Raw genomic sequence first — 17,131 nt, 5'->3', positions numbered from 1 at the left:
AAATTCGGTGTTAAGATGGATCTAGGCTGGTAAAGCTCCAATAAGTAGTATGGGTGTCATGTTATTATGGTTGTGATCTTGTCATGTTGTCATGATGTTTGGTTTTGAGCAGGTCTTTCATTGTAAATATTGTGTCGAGCTAAGATATAAAGCTCCATGGGTAGTATGTTTTCTTTTCAGTGGTTTTGTTGAGGTCATGGTGTGGATTAACATTGACGATGGTGTTCCCTGTTATAGACATTTTTGTGCCTTACAGCATTGAGCATGAAATGTCCATAATCTAAGGGATCCAAAGTCCCTAAACATGTTGTTCCTACCCCTAGAGGAACAAGGCTAACAAACCACAACAATTCACAAAAGTTCTCCACCAGAAACTGCTCAAAAACAAGTCAATTCAGGATCATTTCAGTGGCTACACTAGCTGTTTGCGCTGAATGTCAAAGCCAACACTGGCTACCTGCGCTGAATGTCAAAGGCAACACTGGCTATCTGCGTTGAGCGAGACTGGACATGTGGCAAGTTCATTTCTCAAGGTGTCAGAACCCAGGAAGCTTCCAAAATGACACTTGCCTCAGGGAATTCGACTGGTGATGAGTAAGAGGTTCCAAATCTCCAAGTGGAAGCAAGAACCTCCAAGTGGAATCAAGAACTGACAGAGGGAGAGGACACTAGTCAGATCTCAAGCTGACTCATCCTCTATCCAAACATCTATATATGGATCTCTCCTCCATGAGATCTAGAGGCTGGAATTTTGTTATTGCAAAAAATTGCTGTTGGTTTGAGATTGGAATCATTGGGTGCTTAATGCTTTGAAGGGGGTGAAGATAGGAATTCCATTTGTTGGGAAGGAGATGCTGGATTGGAGCCCTCTGGGTTGTATCTCTTCCTGAACCTTGTTATTCATCAATAAAGCTATCTTGGTTTCTCCTATATATTGATGTATTTTTTATGTATGATTGCATTAGTATGTTTAGTTTATTTCTAATCCTGAACTAGTTATGAATATGAATCCATGTCTTGTGTAGTGTTCTCTTCTTGTGATCTTGCAAAAACCTCTTGAAGCTGGGCGAGCGAGAAGGCAAGTAGCTGGGAACTCTCCAAGAGAAGAGAAACCGGATCGAGGGACAAATGGAAGACACCGATTAGTCCATCCATCTCTCTTCATTCTTAATTCATAAAGGAAGAATACTAGAATAGGTGTCTCTGTTTGTTGCTAAGGCACTGTCACACCTTAGGTGGATAGGATTGTCCTGCATAGGCATTTTTCCCCACAACAAATTGGCGACTCCATTGGGGAGATCTGTTTAGTCATTTTATTTGTGTTTCTATCATTGTTTGTTTCATAGACTCGACAACAACAATCGAACTGCATCTGCTATTCTCGGATGCAAAGTAGACAGTTGCTGCTTTGATCCAATCACTAGACTTGTCTATGATCTGAACAATGGACTCACAAATGATTTGATGATCCTTTGTGATAGATCTTAGTACTCCCTCAAAGAATCCCTTTGATTGTACCTTGCTTGTTGCTTTTATTTGGCCTGAAACAGTAGATTAAATAGCAATCTGTGACCCAGAACCAGTGAGAAACGAGAGTTTCTCCTTCAGCGCAGACCCAGTGAAGGGATTCTGCATTTCAACGCAGGTCCCGTGAAGGCTACCTGCGCTGAATGTCAAAACCCCTGTGTTGAGGTTGCGCTGAACTAGTTTGCCCTTGTGTAGCTGGGGTTCTCTGCTCTGTTTTGCCTTGTTTTGATCTCTGATTTTTGCAGCCTGTAACCAGCATAGGTACCAGTCTGATAACTCCTTTTCTCTGCTTAAATTCCGCCTCCTTTTGTACAAAAATACTGTGAGTGTTTTTATGTGTTTTTGGCATCATTTACAGTTTTTCTTTGCATGAGTGAAATAATCATCCTGTAGCCCTTGATTCAGATCTGTTGATTGTGATCTTAGGAGAGAGTTCATTGGCTGTTTGCAGTTGATTATACATTTACTCTTGCTTATTGGTTTGAGTTTGTCTCTTTTAAGTGTCGAAACAAGTATTCATTTCGAAAATCGTAAAGTGTTATAATCTCTTCTACCCTCTCTGATTTCGAAAAAGTAAACTTGTTTGTATTGGTCATTTAAAAGCAAATTCAAAGTTGTACAAAAAGCTTTCTTTGTAGGCATCAATACTAAGAAAGAGGAAAACAAACACCTGCATTGTGCATTTGCATCTTGATAGTTTGCATGTCTGATTTAGGAAAAGTGCATTAGAGTGTGCTGATTGCTCTTTGAGAAAAGATGATGTCTTTCTTTTCCCTTAGTAGCTAGGATTTTCAAAGTTGAAAAGATATAAAGCTTGCTTATCATCTTTAGACTGCATTTAGGAATTGTATCATACATCTCGTGGTGAACCTTGAAAGGCAAACTTCTAAAAAGATCAACCTAAAATAAATTGAATGAACTTAACAACGCTTTGCAACATAACGCACAACATAGAGGTCTAGGCTAGAGACGTGTTCCGGCGTCGTAAAGCCTGGTGACTGTCGATCTCGTTGATGGTGGGTGATTCCTCCTGAGGGACGATAGTGCCAGTACGGATTGTGCTCCCACGTACCGTCGCGTATATATTGGGAGACCCCTATAGGCATAAAACCTTTATCCTTAGGAAGCCGTGTCGGCCGCCCTACTGATCACAATGCACTGAACACAACATTCAGGAAGATCGACCGCCCGTACCCTAAAAAGTATTCTGCGGTTTTGCGAAAATTTTGGCACACCCTCTGCCTAGAACACCAGAGCAGTTCCTTTTGGCCTTTTTCAGACTCTATAACGGAAAAAGTCCATCCGAGAATTTGTCACTTCGGGCTCGTTAAAACATCGAAGGAGACTAGAGTCATCTTTAGCTTTTTCTCGACTCTTTAAAATTGAAAAAACAAGTTGTGTCTAAAGCGTCGTTAAAATTTATTTTAAACGGAACAATCACCCCTATTCCTGCGTTGATCTTTAGGTTGAAAAAATGGAGCACACCAACCAAGGAATTCCCCTTGGTGGAAATCCTAGTCCCTTCTCCTCTTGGGGAATGTTGGTGCGCCCCATATGGCCACATTGTCGCTTCCAGGACTGACAATTGGCCTGCCGGTCTGGCTCTTTTCAACCAATGTCATTCAGAACACCACTATTCCTGAATAGTCGAGTCAATAGTTAGACCAGACCAGAGTTGCCAACCAGCCTTCTACTTCATCTAATTCTTCCTCTCCTCCTTCCTCTTCACTTGACGGAACTGGTAAAACAAAAAAACAAGTTCCTAAGGAGAAGAAGGAAAAGAAGAAGAAAGAGAAGAAGAAGAAGGAGCCAAAAGCGACTGGGGGCAAACAAGTGTCGTCTGACAAGAATCCACACACAGCACTGACTAGGCCTAAATCGCCATGTGTCATATGCAAGGGAGACCACTTCCACAGAGATTGTCCCTGCATCCCTCGGATACTAAGGGACTGGTCTCCCCGTTTGCACAATTCGGTAGCGTCAACCTCTGATAGCCATGTTGACTGCTCACCGTCAACTAGTGAAAGTGAAGTCACAGGACAGAGAGGGAAAGCTAGATTTCCCTGCAAACTGTTTGAAGGAGACCATGCCATCCACCGTTGTCCCTTCTTAGACAAGGCTAAAAGAGTTCTGGAAGATTGCCCGATTTTACGAGCGCAACTTCCTCCTGGATATCAAAAACTCCTGCCAAGTCCTTCACTAGTTAAGAACCCGGCTGGCCCGCCCAGGTGGTCAGCCGAAGCACCTATCATTGAAGATGAACCGTCTGGATCCATGCCTGACGAAAGTCAAAGTTTTGAGGTGGCAGTTGACCCGGTTTTGCCTTCAGAGGCTCTATCTTCGAATGATACCATCACAGAGGAGAATAAAGACGACACCGTCCAAATTCTCTTCATCAACACAGACTCCGACGAACAAGGGGGCAATTTTCCCATTCCTTTATCGTAGGAAGGAACTTCGTCAGAGTCATACTTGGCCATCTATTCGGTCCCACCACCAAGCAACCTGGTTGTGTCCTTCGACTGGAACCAACTAGGCAGACCCCGGTTGCCAGCAAGCATACCATTCAAAATTATCGTTCAAATATACAAAATGGTAATGGCTGGCACTATCATTGATGAGGGGGCATCTGTGAGTATCCTTTCCTCTATTGCTTGGAAAGCACTTGGTTCACCAGCGCTTTTGCCTGAAATGAGAAATCTATCAGGCTTTGATAAAGGAACCAGTCACCCTTTAGGGATCCTCCCCAATGTGCCCATAACATTGAAAGGGAAGACCGTTCAAATGAACGTGATGGTCGTTCAAGGACCCTTGGATTATAACCTACTCCTTGGACGAGACTATATATATTGCATGGGAGCCATCGTCTCCTCACTCTTTAGAGTAATGTGTTTTCCGCATGAAGGAAGAGTGGTCAAGCTCGTGGACCAACTTTCATTTCCCGGATCACGCATCGCAAATAGTCATATACCATCCCTAAATGGTCTATTCACGCAAGAAGTGTCTCAACCCACGGTCCGTCCTCCTGATGAGCGCAAGTAATCCGGGAGGATATGACTGGAACCTAGGGGGCATGCGTCCTGGTCTGCTTCGGCAGGAAAACTTTGGGTATAGGGTAGGTTTCCGCGGGAGAATATGACTAGTCTGTACCCCGCCCATGCTGGAAGAGGGTTATTCTAGAATAAGATTCTTTTGTCAAAGTTATGTGGGTTGGCGGGCATCGTCGCCCACCTTTGTCTATTTCGGTAGACATTGCCAAGGAAGTGTTTTGTTTGAAAGATTAACGAGACAATCTTTGGGTAACCTGAAAGAGGTAAGCCTCTCTCGTTAAAACAATTGTTTTGATGGAAAAGAAGTAGAGGTAACCTTGAAATCGTACTTTATACCTAGGGGCATGCAAACCTTTTGGAGTGCAAGCAAAGAGCGGTTATTTATCTGTTTTTTGGGTTAGCCGTTTCCTAACTTGCATAAAGAAAGGATGCGGGGCATAGCTTTGTAAGATGAAGCTCCATAAAAAATAGAATCTTAATGAGACACTCTTATCATATGACTGGTATAATTGAGCAGTTTTAGCACACAGTTCATGCTCGTTAAAAAATAAACGCAAGATCTGAGCAGTTTTAGCACATAGTTCATGCTCGTTAAAAAATAAACATAAGACCGAGCAAATGTTTCCACCCGCGTTTAAACTCATTAAAAAATGAACTATCCCGGTAAATAACCACTGTGAATGTAATACTATCAGCCATTAAAGCCTTGGTCGTGTTTGCACCGTCACCTCCACTTTTCATTTGGCCGATCGTTCACCTCCATATGATTGTTTACCCATTTTGAGGAACAACTGCGAAGAGTGATTTTACCTAGCCATCCTTGTGACACTGCTGTGATTGGAAAATTCCAACCTGTACCTGGAATCAGCTGCTAACCCTGTCTATCACTCGTTCCTCAAAAGACGAGTCTTCTTTAATCTCTTTTCAACTGACTCGTAAAATATGAAAAGATTGCCGAGTCCTTGGCCTTCCAGCTCGTTAAAGGGACAGGAAGTGCTATCCCTCCTCTAGATTTTAATCTTTTTGGACCTGAGGGATTATTGCACAAAAAGATCGAGCGCTTGTTTTATTCGGCTCATTAAAACTATCAAAAACTCATCCCTTTTGTATTGTTTTATACTTTTTCGGACTTAAGGGATTAGATGACGAAAAAGGACCTTTGGATTTAACTTTATGTACCTTTTCAGACTCTCTAAAAATGAAAAGGACCGAGTTATCTTTGTCGTTAGACTCGTTAAAATCGTTAAATAGCGACAAACTTGTCTTTAGACGAGAACGAGTTTCACTATCGCTAGGCTCGTTAAAACATAGCGATGGGCTTGCCCGAAGGGCAGGTTATAGAACAAGCATATGTTATCCTCCTCAAGCTTGAAAAAAATAAAGAGGTACTGGTCAGCAATGACTGGGGAAAAATTGGGAGAAACTAAAGAAAACTTTGATGGTAGCAAGTCACTCTTGAACATGACACTTTTCCTCCGTACCACAATTGGGTTGGGTTGTTTCATTCACCGGTCACATCCATGGTCTCGCCATACCATACATATTTGGGGTAATGCTACCGATCCATCGCATCAGTTTCGCCACATGTTCAAGAGAAGTCGTTCAAAAAAGTCAACCATGTCCCATCCACTGCCATACATTATCCTTCATCCTTTCATGACCGCCACCCTAAATCATATGTCACAGATCGTTTTCACCTCCATCAAAATCATTAGCTCCGTTCCGTGTCACTGATGTGGGATTCATTAAGGCCCTCCTTTGACGGATCGCTTCTTGTCAACATCAGCTCATTATCCAAGAAGTTGATCTAGGAACAACCCCTTCAGTACTTTGAAGCTTGCATGCCTCAATGGAAAGTTTCTCACTTCCGGCGACAGGTATACATCAATGACCTTCGACCGAAAGATTTTGCGTGGTGGTCGACGCCAAGTCCTTTATTCACACCACGTGAATTTTACTGCAGTACCTTGAGAGTCATTATCATTATCGGTGATTCCTCTCGCGCTTGTTAACGGTTTACATCATTGACCGGTAATCAAGCGATGTCTTTCCATGTTCGACTTCAGAACATTTCTCACATGGATCGACTTGTACTTAGAGTGAAGATCGAACGAGTTTGAAGACCCCAGATCTAGTTTCATCCATCCGGGCTGCGATATATATTCAGGAAAGATAAAGACATTGACATGTACATCATTGCAGCAGATGATCATCCTACTCAAAGGATGATAATTTCATCAAAATTATCAGTCTACCATCAGACGATTGTCTGTTCTATGTACAGAAAAATGAATTTATAAAGCTGAGCATGGGAATGCCTGCCTCAGCTAGACCATGAAAGCAGTATGAAAAATAATGTATTGTATTATATCTTATTACAGGTCTCCTCCCAGCATTGGATGAACTTCGGATCCCCCTGATAAAGCATTTCACCCGATAAACGGCCTCATACTTTAGGGGGCAACTGTTATAGACATTTTTGTGCCTTAAAGCATTGAGCATGAAATGTCCATAATCTAAGGGATCCAAAGTCCCTAAACATGTTTTTCCTACCCCTAGAGGAACAAGGCTAACAAACCACAACAATTCACAAAAGTTCTCCACCAGAAACTGCTCAAAAACAAGTCAATTCAGGATCATTTCAGTGGCTACACTAGCTGTTTGCACTGAATGTCAAAGCCAACACTGGCTACCTGCGCTGAATGTCAAAGGCAACACTAGCTACCTGCGCTGAGCGAGAGTGGACATGTGGCAAGTTCATTTCTCAAGGTGTCAGAACCCAGGAAGCTTCCAAAATGACACTTGCCTCAGGGAATTCGACTGGTAATGAGTAAGAGGTTCCAAATCTCCAAGTGGAAGCAAGAACCTCCAAGTGGAATCAAGAACTGACAGAGGGAGAGGACACTAGTTAGATCTCAAGCTGACTCATCCTCTCTCCAAACATCTATATATGGATCTCTCCTCCATGAGATCTAGAGGCTGGAATTTTGTTATATCAAAGAATTGTTGTTGGTTTGAGATTGGAATCATTGGGTGCTTAATGCTTTGAAGGGTGTCAAGATAGGAATTCCATTTGCTGGGAAGGAGATGCTGGATTGGAGCCCTCTAGGTTGTATCTCTTCCTGAACCTTATTATTCATCAATAAAGTTATCTTGGTTTCTCCTATATACTGATGTATTTTTGATGTATGATTGCATTAGTATGTTTAGTTTATTTCTAATCCTGAACTAGTTATGAATATGAATCCATGTCTTGTGTAGTGTTCTCTTCTTGTGATCTTGCAGAAACCTCTTGAAGCTGGGCGAGCGAGAAGGAAAGTAGGTGGGAACTCTCCAAGAGAAGAGAAACCGGATCGAGGGACAAACGGAAGACACCGGTTAGTCCATCCATCTCTCTTCATTCTTAATTCATAAAGGAAGAATACTAGAATAGTTGTCTCTGTTTGTTGCTAAGGCACTGTCACACCTTAGGTGGAAAGGATCGTCCTGCATAGGCATTTTTCCCCACAACATTCCCCAAGGGGGAGGGTTCTTAACAACCCTCGTGAAAATTTCATGTAATAAAAGTTAATAAAGGAAAAATAAGACCACAGATAAGGGACACTTATTCTAAGTTGAATGTCGGGCAAAGAGATCTTAGTGGGCATCACTGGATGTGTGTTTTAGCTAAGGAAAATTAGCAAAGGCATTAAAAGGAAAAAAGGACTTTTTGGCACATTTATTTATGAAAATAATGGTAATTAGGAGAAAATTAAGGTGAAAGGTCACAGGTTTCATGTGAGGAGGAAATTGAAGAAAAATAATGGAAAATGAAGAAATTAGAGTCCTCATTCATAAAATAGGCTTCTGAGGATTAGTTGGCAACCTTTTGTCAGGTCAAGTTTGGAGCTCTCTCATTATTCTCTCTCTCTCTCACTCTTGGTGACTTAGAGTTTTCTTGGAGCACTCTAGATTTGGAGCAAGAAAGGAAAAGAAAGAAAAGGGAAAGGAAAGAAGGCAAGGATCGAGGAAGGAAAATTAGGATCAAGCAACTTCAGTAGGAATACTTGCAGGTAACCTTTTTCATGTGTGATTTCCTAGCTGGTTTGGACATGCATGGCCTTGCATGTTGGGGTATGATTCTCTTACTATTGGTGGGATGGTTTTGTCGAGTTATGATAGTGGTTTTTAGCCCAGCCTTCCCTTTTTCCAGATGCCATGGTATGTTGGGATGTTTATCTCAATTTTGAGCTCTCGTTTGCTGGATGGATTTTGGAATCTGGGGCAGAGGTGGTCTCAAGTTTAATTCTCAAAGGCCTAGGAATCCCTTGACCAGTTTTGGTGAGATACATGGTAAAACCTGAGGGAGAAGTCTCGATTCAGAGCCTAGTGATCCAATTTTGGATTGTGGTAAATCCTAAGAGACTGATCTCGGTTTAGGGCCTCATGATCCAGGATTGGATTATGGTAAATCCCGAGAGAGAAGGAGATAGAAAACTCCTCAAGGATAGTGATGGATTCTAGATGGCATTCCAAGTTTAGTTTGGTTGTGATCAAAGCACTAGGTTTGGTGTGATCACAGTTTTGTGAGGGTGGAGGTGGTTTAACCTATAAATTCCCTTGGTTGTTCTTGGATTGGTTGTTCTATGAGATCCCAAATTCATGCTTGGAATATGGCATGGGGGTGACTGGCTGAAAGAGATATTTGGTTCAACCATGTCTATGGTTGGGTGGTATGTGGAAGTCCCAAAACTGGTCATATTTTCCTATAACTAATAATAGAAAAGCTCTCTTACTTTTGCATTAGTTTATATGTGGATTTAATGAATGTCATATCTATATTATTTATATGATTTTATGCTGGTTATAAGCATGGTTAAATTATTGGTTCATGTCATGGTTATTTCATGTATTTACTTGTAATTGTTAAATGGGTTGATGCAAGACCTAATTGGTGTTATAACACTTCAATGGAGAAGGAGGTGATCCTTGTGGTTATTTTTCATAAGTTATTTCAGTCATTTATGCTCTATCTTGAATTCTAGACCTGTGGTGCATTGATGCCAAGTGTTTGATAGAATGTCAGTCCTAGTTGGGGATTCTCAAGCCTAGTCCTGAGGTCAATTTTTGATTTGTTTATATTGCCATCATGCCTTTGATGGATTTTGAAGGCTACAACAAGTTCTGGGCAGAGGCCAGGATTTTGGAATAGAAAAGTGGCTCAAATCTCGGGGACACTGACATAGGTCTGCTGGGAAAAGTCTAAGGACGTTGGCACACATGTCTGTGAGAGTGAATTTGGCTTCTAGTTTCTATCTTTCCTATAGAATGAGAGAGACCAGGGGTTAAAAGGATTAAATCATCAGTGTGACTCAGGGACAGGATGTCTGAACAGCTGGCATGTCTCCTAAGGGTTTTTTTGCTGATGTGGATGTGTTTGTATGATATGTTTTATCGTCTCCATTTCCTTAAGGTCACCAAAGAAGTTGAATCCCTTATAGTAGCATCTCTCGTTGCATGTTTACCTCGGCTGGCTAATTTCTTGGATGGACTTGGGAGGAGAGGGTGTTACAATGAGGCTCTAGTGTGTTAGGTGGGAAAGGTCCATCAAGGTGAACATCAGAGAGGTGTTTCGTCATGGACTGTTACCTTGCTACAGGGGCCCATAGTATTTAGTAGCAAGATGGATCAATGTCAGTGTTCTAGTCAGATTCCAGAGTGACAGTTGTATAGAATTTGTATTTAGGTGCTAAGGAGAGTAGATAATGTTGACAACAGAGCATGAGTCTCAGTATAAGAGTCAACAACAACACAAATTCCTTAGTGAATAGTACAAAGGTTAGTAGTAGTTAGATTCTCAAGAGATAGATGCATCACAGACACAATTGATTCAATATTTTGGATGCTTCTTAGTTGCAGTGGTTGTATTTGCAGCAACAACAAATGAGAGGGAGATGTAGTGTAGATGCAGAGTTGGAAGAAGTATAATAGTGTCAACAGTAGCACATATGTAACATCAGAGTTGCGCAGTGGTTGGTGGGACGAGGTAGGCAGTTATAGTGACCATACATCAACAGTGTACAAAGGGTGATACAGTGACAAGGTGTTGTAGTAGTAGTGCAAGACTAGAACACCTTACTTGCTAAGAGGGAGTGTTAGTTTTTGTAGCATCAGAGGTGTTCTAGCATCAAAAAATTGTGGAGAGGCTAAAACATAGGATTTTTCCAAAACCCAGAAATCGTTTCTAAAAATTCCACCTAGAAGTGTCCCAATTAGATTATTAACATATTTTTAAATATTTCCTATGTATACACTTAGGAAAAAGGGGTTAATTAATTAGTGTTAGTTGATAAATGTGTGAATCATCTAGAAACTAAAATGAATTGACTGGAAAATAATCTTAGCATTTGATTAAGTTTTAATATTGCTAGTTAGAGTCCCAATATAAGATTGTAAGAAGAAGTCAATGGGTAGATGGAAAAGACGCACTTGAGATCAATTTCCTTGGGCAGTTTGATTTGTCCAGAGAGCAGCAACAGTTGTTGGAAGAGTTCGAGGAAGAGAAGAGAAGCAAAGGCAGAGAGGGCTAGGGCAAGTGAGTCTGGAAGAAGAGATTCTAGTTTCAGAGAGTGCTTTGAAGAGAGGTAGAGATAGCGACACAAAGGCTGCATAAGGGCTGTACAAAAGCCTAAAAGAGGAAGTTCAATTTTGTTGGAGAGAAGATGGTTTTTAGTTCTATATATTCGGAAAGTGTTCTAGAGTTACAAACATACATTTTCCCAATCAGCAGTAGGCATGAAAACTAGTTTGGCAGTTGATTCAGGTAGAGTGTAGAAAGGATTGCACTAGGGTGATGTAGGCCTACACAAAGCTGGTTGGATGACTATCTATTCAGTAGTAGTCAGAGCCTAGATTCCTTGTGGGGTGAGAAAAATTCCTCACTTTATTTTTGTCAGTATTTTCTCTATATGATTTCTAGTTTTCGGCATCTAGATTGTACTCAAATTATTTCACTATTTCTTATTAATTAAAACCCTCAGCTGCTGCACCGGTTTTCCCACATTAGGTTTTTCTGAGGACTTTTGTCCAAAAATAAGTGTGTTAATTTTTTAATTTGTGTGTGCTAGCATATTTCTTAGTTTCCAACGCTATTATTTTCCACAATATTTTTGTGAAGACTGCAGTGTTATTATTTCATTGTTGCCGTAACAATAAACTGTATAATTAATTTATTATTTAGAAGAATTAATTCCAGTTGCCATAATAGAATTTTAGTGCTGAAATTTTCACAAAAGTTCCTCTTTTTCATAGAGGATAAAAGAAAAAAATTCTATAAGAGGAGATAACAATGACGAACACTTTAGTGATGATGATGGAGAAGAACCACCCCCTCATGCTTCTCTTGAAATATGACATGTGGTTTCCTCATCTAAAAGTAAAATATCAAGTGAAAAAGGGTCACATAATGCAGAAGGACCCTTGGATATTGAAGTAAGTAATAGTGTAGTTCCATAATGGGTAATGACACAAATGGTTGAATGTTATAGAACAAAATGACCTCCTCATCAACTCAAAGGTGAAAGACAGCATGACTGAAGCAAAGACCACAATTGCAAGCCTTAGTTTCACTAACGCTGCCCCTGGTCTAACAACTTGAGTTAGCAGGGTCACTAATGCACCCTTAGGCTTGGTAACAAGCTTTATAAAATAGGTTCTCAGTGTGTAACCAGCGTTAGTGTGGAGTCAAGGCTTGCAATTGCAATTGTGGTCTTTGCTTTAGTCATGCTGTCTTTCACCTCTGAGTTGATGAGGAGGTCATTTTGTTGTATAACATTGAAGCCTAGAAAATCGTTGAATAACTCGCTATTGAAGAGCCTATCTTATTTGAAGACTAGTATTTAACCATCCAAGATACCCATTATGAGAAATATACAAAGAAGTTGTAGTTTGCAAAGGTGCAAATAAGAAAGAAGAAGGTAGTGATTCAAATGAAGAGTGAAATAGATGTTTCAAAAGTTGGACTTTTGGACTCTTGAAACTACATCAAACTACAGGGGACACTTTTCATGTTGGAAGAGGCTTTGTATTCCACCAAACAATTATACATTATGATTAAAAGTATAAAATATAAGAAGGGAAGGTGGGGCTTGAGATTTTGAATGTGCTCCAACGCTTATAACATTTATACTCGATTTGAAAACATTCAAGCTACTAGGTGCAGTGCTAGGATATTTCGTAGAAGTTTCAATTTTTTCTATAGGTTTGGATTCAGTAGGATGGGACTAAAATTCTTTTAGAAGCAGTTTTCTTTGTTATGGCATATTTAAAATATCATAAGGAGATATATTAGCCTATTTTTCTTCATATATTCAAATAAATAATATTCTCAAGACTTTCCTAAAGAAGTCAAAGGTCTGGTATTCCTAGCAGGAGGGGGGGTCTTGGATTTTTGCATGGAGGTATGGTTTTTTTTTATATACGTAGAAGTTGGAGTCCACTTTATAATCTACACAAGAATGACAATAATATTTCTATTCTTCACAACAATGGAGCCAGTCTTGGGTGAAGAGTTAATAGTATTCGCAACAGACTAGGAGTATAACAAAGGTCTCAATAAGGATTTACCTTTAGCAAACCCAACAATTTTAGGTGGAGGTTCTTTGCTGAAAAGCCTATACTTTATTGGAGTTTCCAGAGTGATATGATTTTTCCATAGGTATACTTCTCCAATGGTTTGATTATTTACATCTACCACCTAGTCCCAAAGAAACATGGTAAACCCTTGATTGGACTCTTCTTGAGTTGTGATGGGCTCATCCTCTACTTCTTGCGTAGGCTCATAATACAATGATTTCTACTCCAAAAATTGATAAATAACAAGTGTTATGGAATTGACCCACTTTGGATAAGATTTTTGAAGTGTTTGGCTTGATGGCATGGAAAACAATTTTCCATAATGATAATTTTACATTCGAATTATTAGCAATTTTAGCCTAGTTATTGGTTTTATTCTAGAATGGATGGAAATTTTTGTGCCCATACAAGGTCTCTCCCGAATTATTCTTTATATCAACTACTTCATCAAAGAGTTTCTTGACTAACTTATGTATACTCTCCATATATGTGGCTTCTTTCTATACTGGATTATTTAAAAGAAGATGTTTTTTTCACCGATTTTAGATTCTTCTTTAGGAGTATTACTTGCAAAAAATATCATTTTTTTCTACATTCATAACTTCTTAAAATTTTAAGGCCATGGTGTCCTTCTCTTCTCTCTTAACGAATATGGCTATAAAGGGGCTCAAAGTAGAACTGAAATACTCTATAGTGAATGGATCAAAAGGGTGAGAGTGATTGATAGTATTGTTCAAAAAAGTGGTGAAGTATTGATTGAAAATCTTAACCTTCTCTTTATTTTCCATATTAATTACAATTGGTCCTTTAAAAATAGTGGTAGGTGATTTCTCCTCACTTAATTTGTTGAGAAAACCCCTCTCAATGACATCCCAACTAGCTACAAAAGTGATAGGTAGATTATATTACCACGTAGAGGGTTTGTTCTTAAAAGTCTATGGAAACAACCTACAAACCACATCTTCCTATTGTACATTCATCAAATGTAAAGCAATATATATCTATATATATATATATATATTTATGTGGTCTTCAGGTGAAGCATACTTATTAGGATCAAACTTTGGAAGGATCCTCTCTAGTTGCTTAGGAATATCATGTAGGTTACACACAAGTTTGAGATATCCTTGTGTCATCCATCTAGGCTAAATTTGGTCTGCCATTTATAAATGGTATTCCTTCGTAATCAGATTAATATTTCAACTTTCAAGTGGAATAGGGATGGTCAATGTGACCAATTTCATGATCAATATTAGATAATGTGTGATCAGAGGGAGGATAAATAGAAGAAGTTAGAGTTATATGATCAAAAGGAACATAGATACCTTCAATAACATGCTCAATAAAATCTTCAATAGAGTCAACTAAGACACCATCCTTCATGACTAGTCTTTTGTTTGGCTTTTTTCTCAGAAAATGGGTAGCTATGAGAAATAATTTGATTTGTTTAGTGTAAGCCTAAGTAATATGCGTGAGGATGTTTAATTCAATAGAAGAGATACAATACGACACTTCTTGTAAGGGTTTTTCATTTTTAGGTTTAGAGAAAAAATCTTCGTAGCTGGTTTCTCTCTCAATATACTTGGTATGGTGTTGATGCAGGTGTTGTACACCTAAGTCAACAAGGGAGGAATATCCCAGAGCGAGGCTCTTTAATAGCCCAAGATGTTTGGTATATCTATCCTCAACAAGTTTATAGGTTTCGTTAGCCTTGGATCCTTTCTTCTTACGAAGGAGTGAATCCAAGGAAACTAATCCTAATATAAACTAAGGTTATCCTATACAAATCTAAAGTAATTCTATACTGATCTATGGTTAACTGTACAAGTGAAACGATGGATTTCAAAAAATTTTACTTGATATAATTATTGAGAGAACATGACCATATGTTTCATCACTAAGGTAATACAATATACTAATTCCAATTTATATATGTTATTTATAAATTAGAATCCATGTGAAGAATTAAAATATTATAGAAAAATCAGTTACTGTAAGAGTATGTTATAGAAACATAAATCAAGTGGTATAATATAATAAATGTATACAATTATAATACAAATGAGGAACAACCAAAACCTACCATAACTGGTATATGAAAGATAAATGAATTTCTTAACAAATTTTATATAACAACGAAATGAAATATACTAACTAATATTTAATTTATAAATGCAATTATAAATTAAACTAAGAGAAAATGATTCTATAATGTGATATAAATGAAAGGCATAAAGCTACATAAAAGCAATCTTTATCTCTTTCAAACTAACAAAGATCAAACTCTATTGGTTGATGCACTAGGAATTAAGAATCATAAACTATATTAGATAATTAACCATCGGTCAAGACAAAATATTGAAAGAAAAGGGCTATTAATCACTTTCTATCAAATAATATTCCAACCATTTATTTATGAGTGAAACCAATGAATAAGTTGCTAGATAATAATGGCATAATAGAAAATAACGTAGAATACATATAATTTTAACTCATAGAAAGATAACATTCCCATGAATCTGATGTAATGGAATCAAATCACAAGATCAAAATCAACAGAGTGTTAGGATCTATATTATCCTCAAGACATTAGTCACTAGAGGATTTATACGATCTGTTTCATGCATAGAGAATTAAACTAACATGGAGGAAAAGTAATGCATAAAGATAACTATCAGTCCACGATCCAAGTCAGTGTACCTCAAGCAATATGACCTTTAGACTTCCCAAGATCAAACCACAGAAAGAATAAAGACAAGTAGTAATAATAGTACAACTATGGAAAGATAATTTAGATGAAGATGTACCAACAGAATAAAATCATATCGATATATGCATTCAAAATGAATATGAGTTCCACAGTCATAGTTTTCAACATCACTTTTCCAACATTTGCCACCTCCCTTTCTTATCAAAATGAGGGATATATATACATATTTACTAGCCTCTGAGTATCAAATAACAATACTAAAATTGTCTTTTAACAATTAATTACAAAGATGAACATAAAATGTTATTTTATGGGCCTTTTTTCCGAATGATATAACTAAGACAAAAGAAGTGGCAACAAGATTTCCATATGCAATCGATAATAGTCCCAATATGGTGGAAAAAATCTCAGGTCATAAAGTCTAAGAACACAACCTTGCATACATGGATAGCCAGTCAAAAACATAAACCAAAATTTAAAGACTATGATAATAACATTAGAAGGAGGTTGTTTTAGAATATTTGATTATGTTGTAGTCTTTTTATTCGAAAATAGACAACAACTAGAACATAAAAAACATACCTGAAAAGCTTCATTCAAAACAAAATCTCTACTTTTGTGCATTTGAATCTTCTAATCCAGATATATTGACTTTAATCTTTGATGACTCAATGATAATATGAGTGCCTTTTGACTGAGTTTTTCTTTCAGTGATGGAAGATTTTTCTTCCTTGTTAATTTTCCTAGCCTGAAAGGAGGCGCTTAATTGTACATTTTCCTTAACTAACTAGTCTATGCAACCATTAAGACGTTCCATAGTGAACAAAAACTGTTGGTGCCAATAGAGGTTCAACATAGAAGTATCTGGGTCAGAAAAGTTGCGAGGAGTCCATTGGTATTATTGTCAACATCTGGTTCGACTTTCCCATATTCTACAGAATCATTGACATGAGGTTTAGTTTTCTTGGCCGTGGTTTCAAGAGAGATTTTCAAGTCAACAAACACATTTTTTACAAGGGTTTTGAAATGCCTACTTCACCTTGCCTGTGAAATTTGTCTTTGAACCTGTTTAATTTTAACTTTAGATTGTGAATTTTTCTTTTCATGACTAATATGTTCATTTTGTGCAAGTTCTAAAGATGAGTGTTCAGGATTTGAGATAACCCTCAGGGGATCATCTTCCTTTTTATCCCTAATCTTCCATTTCAACTCCGTAAAAATAAGAGCATTA

This window comes from Pinus tabuliformis, chromosome 8, assembly GCF_031772625.1.
Source record: "Pinus tabuliformis cultivar Carrire ecotype Pingquan chromosome 8, CPIR1, whole genome shotgun sequence".
In the NCBI taxonomy this organism is placed as follows: domain Eukaryota; kingdom Viridiplantae; phylum Streptophyta; class Pinopsida; order Pinales; family Pinaceae; genus Pinus; species Pinus tabuliformis.
This window is presented reverse-complemented; position numbering follows the sequence as displayed.